This window comes from Emydura macquarii, unplaced genomic scaffold (assembly GCF_026122565.2).
Source record: "Emydura macquarii macquarii isolate MOO-44397 ecotype Brisbane River unplaced genomic scaffold, CSIRO-AGI_Emac_v2 contig_1369, whole genome shotgun sequence".
Taxonomy (NCBI): Eukaryota; Metazoa; Chordata; order Testudines; family Chelidae; genus Emydura; species Emydura macquarii.
In genome coordinates, this window is record NW_027131506.1 from 169,718 (window position 1) to 178,386 (window position 8,669).

At 49.4% G+C, this 8,669-nt stretch overlaps 1 pseudogene; it reads left to right on the top strand.

Annotated features, from left to right (window-relative positions):
* The first annotated feature begins 3,108 nt into the window (after positions 1-3,108).
* On the top strand, positions 3,109-4,344 carry LOC137155678 (olfactory receptor 52P1-like; annotated as a pseudogene).
* The last annotated feature ends 4,325 nt before the right edge of the window (positions 4,345-8,669 follow it).

Below are 8,669 nucleotides of genomic sequence, written 5' to 3' on the forward strand. Positions count from 1 at the left end.
CCTAACAGAATAGCTCTCGCTGCAACAGGACCTGAAGGCAGGATCTTCACACCAGGGAGTCTAAAGTTCAACATTAAGGGTGAAATCTTGATCCCATTCAGATCAATGGCAAAACTCCCAATAGGGCCAGGATTTAACTGCAAATGCACATTTAGGACTTAAATAAAAGGTCTGATTTTCACCAGCCATGAGCCTCCAGTGACTTCAACTGGAGTCGTCCTGCAGCCTCTAAGGATGAGTGAGCTCATCTGGACCAGAGAAAACCTTACAGGAGAGTAGCTGAAATCTTAAACTCACAGCTTAGAGGTTCAAAACAATTAGGGTGACAATTTTTGCGGGAGGGGATCTGCTGTCTCTCTGCTCTGCTCCATTTCTAGTTCTGCAGAGGACGAGAAGCACCAAAATACAGTAAAAATAAAAGCTTGTTTTTGGGTTAGAGGAAATCAGGCAGTGCTAGAAATCTGACTGGGGGAGACCCAGGAATGCACGGTGTGTGTGTGGGATGGGGGTCGGGACGTGCTTGGCTCTTCTTTTCTCTCTGGGTTTTAGCAGTGCAGGACCACTCTAGCAAGCCTGCAAGCCTCAGTGCTCTGACAATCTGAGTCTCTTATCGGTAAATCATTTCTTTATTCTCAGGGAATTCTTGGCCTGAAATTCTCCAGGGTCTATTTTCTGTCCTTCCCACTGCTCACGGAGTGCAGGGAATTGTCCAGCACTCCTGGCCAATCTGAGAGTCTGCAGGGACTGTACGAGGGAATCATAAAAGTCCCTGTCCAGCACTGCGAGTGTCAGACGTGAGATTCATACACGGATACTCAGGTCACAGAAAGGAGATTTCCTCTCTCTGCTGCGTGGTATTTCGATGAGTTGCTGTTTCTACAATAAACTTAGTGCTAAGGGCTCGGGAGGGGTTCAAGTGAACAACAATTTGGGCAGGAATTCTCCACCACGGAGACTAAACATTTATTGTAAATATTCCTTTTTAAGATAATTTCTTTGTCTCTTACTGTGTCCTTCTCTCTGTCTCGGTATCTTCCTTTCTTTGGTCTCTGTCGTTTTTCTCAGATTTTCCAATTCAGCAACTGTACTGCCAGGTTAACATGTGTAGTCAGAGCCTCTGCAGTGGCTATCTGTGAAACAATTATGGAGACAATTTTTTGGGGAGGAGATCTGCTCTCTCTGCTCTCCTCCATCTCTAGTTCTGTAGAGGACAAGAAGCACCAAAATAGAGAAAAAATGAAAGCATGTTTTCAGCTTAGAGGAAATCAGGCAGTGTAGGAAATCTGACTGGGAGTGACCCAGGAACTCATGGTGTGTGTGTGGGGGAGGGGGGGGGCGGCGTGCAGTATCCAGATCATAGTGAGCAGAATCCTGAAACAGGATAAAATAGGGAATGAACCTCCTGCCTAATTCACACACCAAAGATTTTTAACTAGGCCTCCTGCAATCTCCCCGGGCAGGGGGTGTCTCAGGCTGTAATATAGAATCATAGAATCATAGAATATTAAAGTTGGAAGGGACCTCAGGAGGGCATCTAGTCCAACCCCCTGCTCAAAGTAGGACTAACCTCAGCTATATCATCCCAGCCAGGGCTTTGTCAAGCCTCAGCTTAAAAACCTCTAGAGATGGAGATTCCACCACCTCCCTAGGTAACCCATTCCAGTGCTTCACCACCTAGTGAAAAACGTTTTCCTAATGTCCGACCTAGACCACCCCAACTGCAACTTGAGACCATTGCTCCTTGTTCAGTCATCTGCCACCACGGAGAACAGCCTAGCCCCATCCTCCCTAGAATCCCCTTTCAGGTAGTTAAAGGCTGCTATCAAATTCCCCCTCATTCTTCTCTTTTGCAGACTAAACAAGACCAGTTCCCTTAGCTTCTCCTCATAAGTCCTGTGCTCCAGCCCCCTAATCAATTTTGTTGCCCTCCGCTGGACTCTCTCCAGCTTGTCTACATCCCTTTTGTAGTGGGGGGCCCAAACTGGACACAATACTGTAATGTGGACACACTGTAGTAGATTGTCTCTGACACATTCCCCATCCAGCCCATTCCTCCTTCTGTGACCAATCCCACAACAGCCTCCTGGCAACCTCAGCAATTGCCAACATGGAAAAGCAACATCAGGAAGTTGTGTCTGGGTTTCTGACTGGCAGGAATACGCTAAAGCTTTGTGTTGTTTTGAGGAATGGTTACTCATGCTGGTTCCTTTTAGTCTCCACGTCCTCTCTCCCCTCCCCTCCGGTCTGTCCCTCTCCTCTTCCCTTAACACACTGAGCTGCTGCTGGGGTTCCCTTCACCCCTGGACAGGCTGTGCAGGCTGCTCCTCCTCCATCCCCCCTTTCCCCAGCGCAGCCAGACACAGAGTTTAACCCAGGCTGTGTAGATATTTGTACTAGCTGTCACTGTGTCGTGTGTCCAGCACCTGGTGTTTGTCATGGGTGAGTGGGATCACTGTGTGGCAGTCCTGGGCATTGTAGGAGTGGGGAGGAGGGTGTACATGGACAGGTGGGCAGCACTGCTGAAATTCGACTGAGTCTGGGCAGATCTCAGGGCCTCTTTCCCCTGGTGAGCCAGAGAATTGCAGCATGGGTTACACAACCTTTGCTCATTTTTGTTTCCAGGTTTTTTTTATGGTTGTTGAATGTTAATTATGCAACTTCAGGCATTTCTCTAGTGGAATGAACCATTGATCTTTGCTCCTCAGCTGGGTCCCTCACCCATCGGATCTGAACCCATCTATAATCTCCTTCCCCCTCCCAGGCTGCTCCGATTCCAACACTACGCTGGGGTCCAGCATCTTCCCCAGGCTTCCCAGTCACACATGGCCCCAAAAGTCTCTGAGCCACCGCAAGCTCCCCACAACACTTTCTCTGCAGGGGTGAGGTGCCCCCGTCGCACCTCCTCCCTTGGCTATTGGGGATCAGTGACGGTTTCTCTATGGTGAGGAACGTCACACACGCAGTGGCAGATGCCAAGGCACCTGTGCTGTGCTGCTGCTCTTGTTGCTGACACACACACCGTGTGGGGCTTCAGAGGCCACTACACAGCAACAACGAGCAAGCTGAGAAGTGTGCCTAGTAAATAATGAGATCTGGGAATTCTGGGTCATGTCAGTGTTCGGTAACTACAGCTGGCATGTGCAGGCGAGACACTAGCCAGTGGCTGACACAGTGAGCCACTGGGACACAGACGCTAAATCTGGGACTCTCTGGGATCGTTTGTTAGCCAGCTCTGTTAGCCATTAATGGGACAGTTGTACAGACATTCCTCAGGGTGGAGAATTGTTAATAACTATAAAATATTTACCGTGCTAATTGTTACCAAGTGCCTAACCCCTGTCTAGGCTTCTCTCTCCTCACAGGCAACCTGAGCATTTCAGATCCTGATCGGCGCTTCGACCCTCTCATGGCAGCTTTCAACCTAACCCCCTCTGGCCCGCCAATGTTCATCCTAAATGGCATCCCGGGGTTGGAAGCTGCCCACATCTGAATTTCCATCCCTTTCTCTCTGTTCTACATCATCAGCCTGTTGGGAAATTTCATGTTTCTGTTTGTTGTTGGCAAAGAGCAGTCTCTGCACAAGCCCATGTTCCTGCTGCTCTGCATCCTGGCGCTCACAGACATTGGCATGTCGACCTGTGTCGTGCCGAAGGCACTGTGCATATTTTGGTTTGGTTTCAAAGGCATCACCTTGGATGGCTGCCTCACCCAGATGTTCTTCCTTTACGTGTTTACATCTATGCAATCAGCCGTCCTCTCAACAATGGCCTTTGATCGCTATGTCGCCATATGTGACCCTCTGAGATACACCACCATCCTCACCAATGCACGAATCGCTAAGCTAGGGCTAATGGGTTTGATACGAGCTGTTCTCTTGGTTCTGCCAGTTCCCCTGCTACTGCAGAGGCTTCCTTTCTGTGCCAACCACATTATCCCGCACACATATTGTGAGCACCTCGCTGTGGTGAAGATGTCATGCGGGGACACCAGAGTCAACCGGACGTACAGCCTGGGGATAGCAATTTTGAACACTGGTTAGACCTGGCACTCATTGGCCTGTCCTACGGGCTGATCATCAGGTCCATCCTCAGGATCTCCTCCAAGGAAGCCCACCGGAAAGCCCTCAACACCTGCACAGCCCACATCTGTGTGATGCTGATGTCTTATACTTCCTTCCTCTTCAGTGGTGATGCACACAGGTTCGGTCAGGGCATCGCTGCCCATGTTAACATCTTCTTGGCCAACCTCTATGTCCTTGTGCCTCCCATGCTCAACCCTATCATTTATGGGATCAAAACTAAAGAGCTTCGTGATAAATTGGGAAGATACACCTGCAGAATGTGATCGCCTGGGGCCAAAGACTTTAAACCTGCTTGACAGGACGGGGAAAGGATGTCTCCTCATTAATCAAGGGTGCTTTGTCCCAATTTGGCTGAGCTCTGCCTTGAGGAATTTCTCAGTTTCAGAAGTTCCTCACACCACATGTCTTATTACTACATCACCAAGCACTGCCTTCTCCATTGCTAACTTCGATTTCTTCAATCATCCCCTGATCTTTTTCAGAATCACCCTGTCATCCCCCAGATGAACCTGTCATCCCCCAGATGAACTCGGCCTTTCTGTGACTTCTAGACCACAAGTGCTGACGATTTCTCGTATGCTCTCAGACCTCTTTGCCATCAGTATGGCTGTTGATTCTCACCATTCCTCACTCGCCTCCACCTTTTACTCTTTTGCCCCTCTCTGCCATCACAAGGTGCCCAACTCTGCCATCCCCCAGGTCCCAGCAATCCCTTCCAGTCCTGAGTCTCCCGCTATCTGAATTCTTAACTAGTAGACGCTTGAAGTTTCCTTCTGCTTCCTCCTCGACAGAGCCATGAAATCTGCTATCAATTATCAGTTCATTTTGGGACGCACATTGCACAGATACTGGGGCCAATATAAACAAATAGTGTATTTAATAGAAATATCACAGATGCAAAGAATCCCATGCACTGGTACAAACTGGGGACTGACTGCCAAGGCAGCAGTTCTGCAGAAAAGGAGCTGTGGGCTACAATGGACAATGAGCTGGATATAAGTCAAGAGTGTGCCCATGTTGCCAAGAAGGCTAACAGCATATTGGGCTGCATTAGTCGGAGCATTGCCAGCGTATTGAGGGAAGTGATGATTCCCCACTATTTGGATATTAGGAAAAGGTTTTTCACTAAGAGGGTGGTGAAGCACTGGAATGGGTTGCTTTGTCTGATGGTTGAATGTCCATCCTAGATTTTTTTAAGGGACAGATGAGAAAGCCCAGACTGGGATGATGTAGTCACAGTTGGGCCTGCTTTCAGAAGGGGGTTGGATTAGATGACCTCCTGGGGACCCTTCCAACCCTAATCTTCTAGGAGTCTATGATTCTAACCCCAATATTCTAGGATTCTAAGTTATATTATTAGCTAAAGTTTGAAATGAGATACAGCACTGATGAGGCAAGGAAATGCAAGAGGGCTACCCCAGAAAGTCATGCAACAACAATTAATTTTGAAATTATTAAGCCTGAAACAACACATCTTTATTATTCACATGAAACTAACTGGATACAGGATGTTAAAAGAAATAAGCCAGAGGATGGAATTCCAGCCAAACAGGCATAATGTGGAATTCCAGGGTGATGGGCTTCAGAGAGCACTGGCTGACAGGTGTTTTCTTTTTCCATTTTTATAAGCGATCTGCACGGAGGAGATTACCGGTGTGGAGGGAAAAGGAAATGGAGTCTCTGTTTTTTATGAGAACTGATCTATAGAAATGGCTGCAAAAGCCCGAGATGGAAAATGTCTTTCTAGCAGTTATTTAATCTTAGAATGTTCAGCAGTAATAAAATGGTTTTGGGGCCTAGGCGCCAGCAGGGATGGAATGCGGAGAAAGACCTTGCAGCTTAGATAGGGAAAGTTGAAAGTACTGAGCAAAAAAAAAAAAATTCCTAGATAAGCAGGTTTTTTTAGTATGTATGGCCATGGAAACTGTGATGTAAAAAGATTTGTTTGTGTAAGGCTATAAAAGCTTTTAGAAATGAATGTTTCAAAGTCTCCCCTAGCATATAGGGACCACCTTCTTTACGTAAGGAATAAACTCTTGATTTTGCTAATCTGTTGTCTGGTGTAATTTGGACCATCTGCTGGGCAACGGACATGTAAGTAAGGACCCCTGAGTTTGGGTTCTTCCACACCGGCCACTCAAACACAGCAAGCATTAAACATAAGAACATGAGAATTTTCCATCCTGGATCTGGGCATTCACCCATTTAAGCTGGAATCCTGCCTCTCAAAGCTCTCAGTGTTGAATACTACAGAGGAGGACCATAAGCAGTTGTCATATACCAAATTGTACAACATTACCCCATGCAGAAGGATTCCTGACCCCAGCTGGTGCTCAGTTTATGCCCTGAAGCATGATGATAGTTCACCATTCTAGTCTGATCCCACCTAAATTAACTACGGGTGTGCATATTCATACAACTGTCTCAAACTCACAGCCCCCGTCCAGAGACATTTGGGACAGGACGTGCAGAACAACATGAAACCTTTGGCGCTTGGGTTGGGGGTTCTTCTGGGGACCCTCAGAACCTAAACTCTTTGGTCCCAGGTGGAGCACTTGCTGCTGTGGCAAAGCTCCCTCTCCGTCTTTCTGGGTCAGGGCTGCCTCCTCTGGCGGGATGGACCTGGGGTCAATCTGCCCCACGCCGGTGAGCCCTTTTGCTTCTCCCCTCAGCATCTCTGTCCTAGCGTGTTGGGAGTGGGCCGTGGTTTGGGCCTGAGGAATGCCCCTCCCACCCATGGAGGGGGCAGGCGTGTTAAATCTGACCTCCTAGATCCCAGCAGAGTACCTCTCCTTTTTTCCTTCAGTGGGGCTGCAGTCGTGGTGGTGCAGCCCTAGGGAGGAGCAGTATCAGTCCTGCCCCCAAGCTGTACCTGCGTTTTCCGCTGTGGTTCCCCCTGTGGGGAGCAGTGCTGTCTGCTGCCTTGGGGGAAATCCCTTGAGGACCTGGGAGTACGGGTGGTGCTCACCTCCATCTCGCCCTTCCTCCCCAGTGCTGCCCTTCTGCCTCTCCTCTTCACCCTGGGGAAGCCCCTCTGAGTGATTAGCCCTATTCTTCTCAGCTGCAAGGCCCGCACGACACGGTGATGCACTTGAGGGGCTGTTTCTGGTGCCCCATCAAGGGGCTCAGTATCGGGTCCTCTACTCGGCAGGGGAGGCACGGTGCTACCTCTGCCAGGCTATGCCCTGGCCCGACAAGGCTGTCCAGTCCCTGTGGCTGCCCCTCCCCCTCCATCGCATGATGTCACCCCGCTCGAGTGCTGAGGGAGCCAGGGCCGCCACTGTTGGACACCAGTGGGGTCTTGCCTCAAAGGTAGTCCTCTCCTTCCCCACTGTCCTGCCCCTGCCTTCCCAAACCCCAATCCTTGTGCGTGTGTCCTCCAGTTGTTAAACAGCAGCTGTAAGAAAAATAAGGAAAAAAAGGGGAAGGTTAAAGGAAAGAAGAAGCCCTGCTCTGTGGGCACCAGGACCCCCTAACCGACAGTCTCTGGGATGTAAGAAAAATTCACAATCTGTGCCTCACACACCCAGGCTTCCATCCCGGAACCTGGCTGTGCTGCGCTGATGCCATGAGGAAGACGCCTGCTCTGGCAGTGGCCACACGCCCTCAGGCTCCAGCCAGGTCACTGTACGTGTGATCAAGTATTTCAGCCTTGTAGTTTCTTTCCTTCTCTTTGGCTGTCTGAAAGTGCACAGTCAAGGCCAGCCAACAAGGCCTACTTGTCTGGCAACATCTCCCTGTGCTGGGCCCTCTGCCCAGGGCCCTGCCTTGCTTTCCCCAGATGCGCACCAAGCTCGGCTGCCATGTTTCTTGTGGACGGCCAGCACTCACCATTCCAGAATAGCCCAAACTACTTACTGAAACATAGCTTTTGTTATTAACACATTGATCTCTACATCAAATAATAAATTTAATCTTTCATTAGAGACACAGCTTTTTTTATTTAATCCAAGCTGTGCTACAGGAGTTGCTCCACATTATCCAGAAACCTATGAGCGGACAATCAAATTCAAAATCAGAACCTCAGTCCTGGTACTTGTGCCCCCTGCCGGAGGGTTGGCAGATGTTCACACTAGATACGGCAAATGATGGCATCCTGGCCGTTCCAGAGCGACCCTTGTGGATTTTCCCAACTCTCCTGAATTCAGGACCTGACCCTCCAGCCAGATTTCTTTAAAGTCCCACTCCTTCCCGGGCAGTAATGTCCTTCAAATAATGTCTCCCCCACAGCATGGGAGCAAATGGAGGAAACCCCAGCAGATTTCCCATCCCTTCTGGACTTTCCTTTGATGAGAACTCGGGGAGACAGATTTTCAGAGGCTGTTGGCATCACTCTGCAAGGAGTACGTCAGCTGCTGGAAGCCAGGGTGACACCATAATGCTTGTGGGCTGGTTACTGGTGCAGAGCCGTGAGCCATAACAGCACAGTGTTAAGGTTCCCAAGGTTTCAAGGCCGGTGCTGACAGACCCCTTCACTGGTCTAGGTGATGCCCCAAATGTCACAGACTGTGCCAAGTACAGTGCTGTCACCCTGCTCTGTGCTGTCTGGGAAACACTGAATCTCCGTGAAGACAGAGGACACATGGGA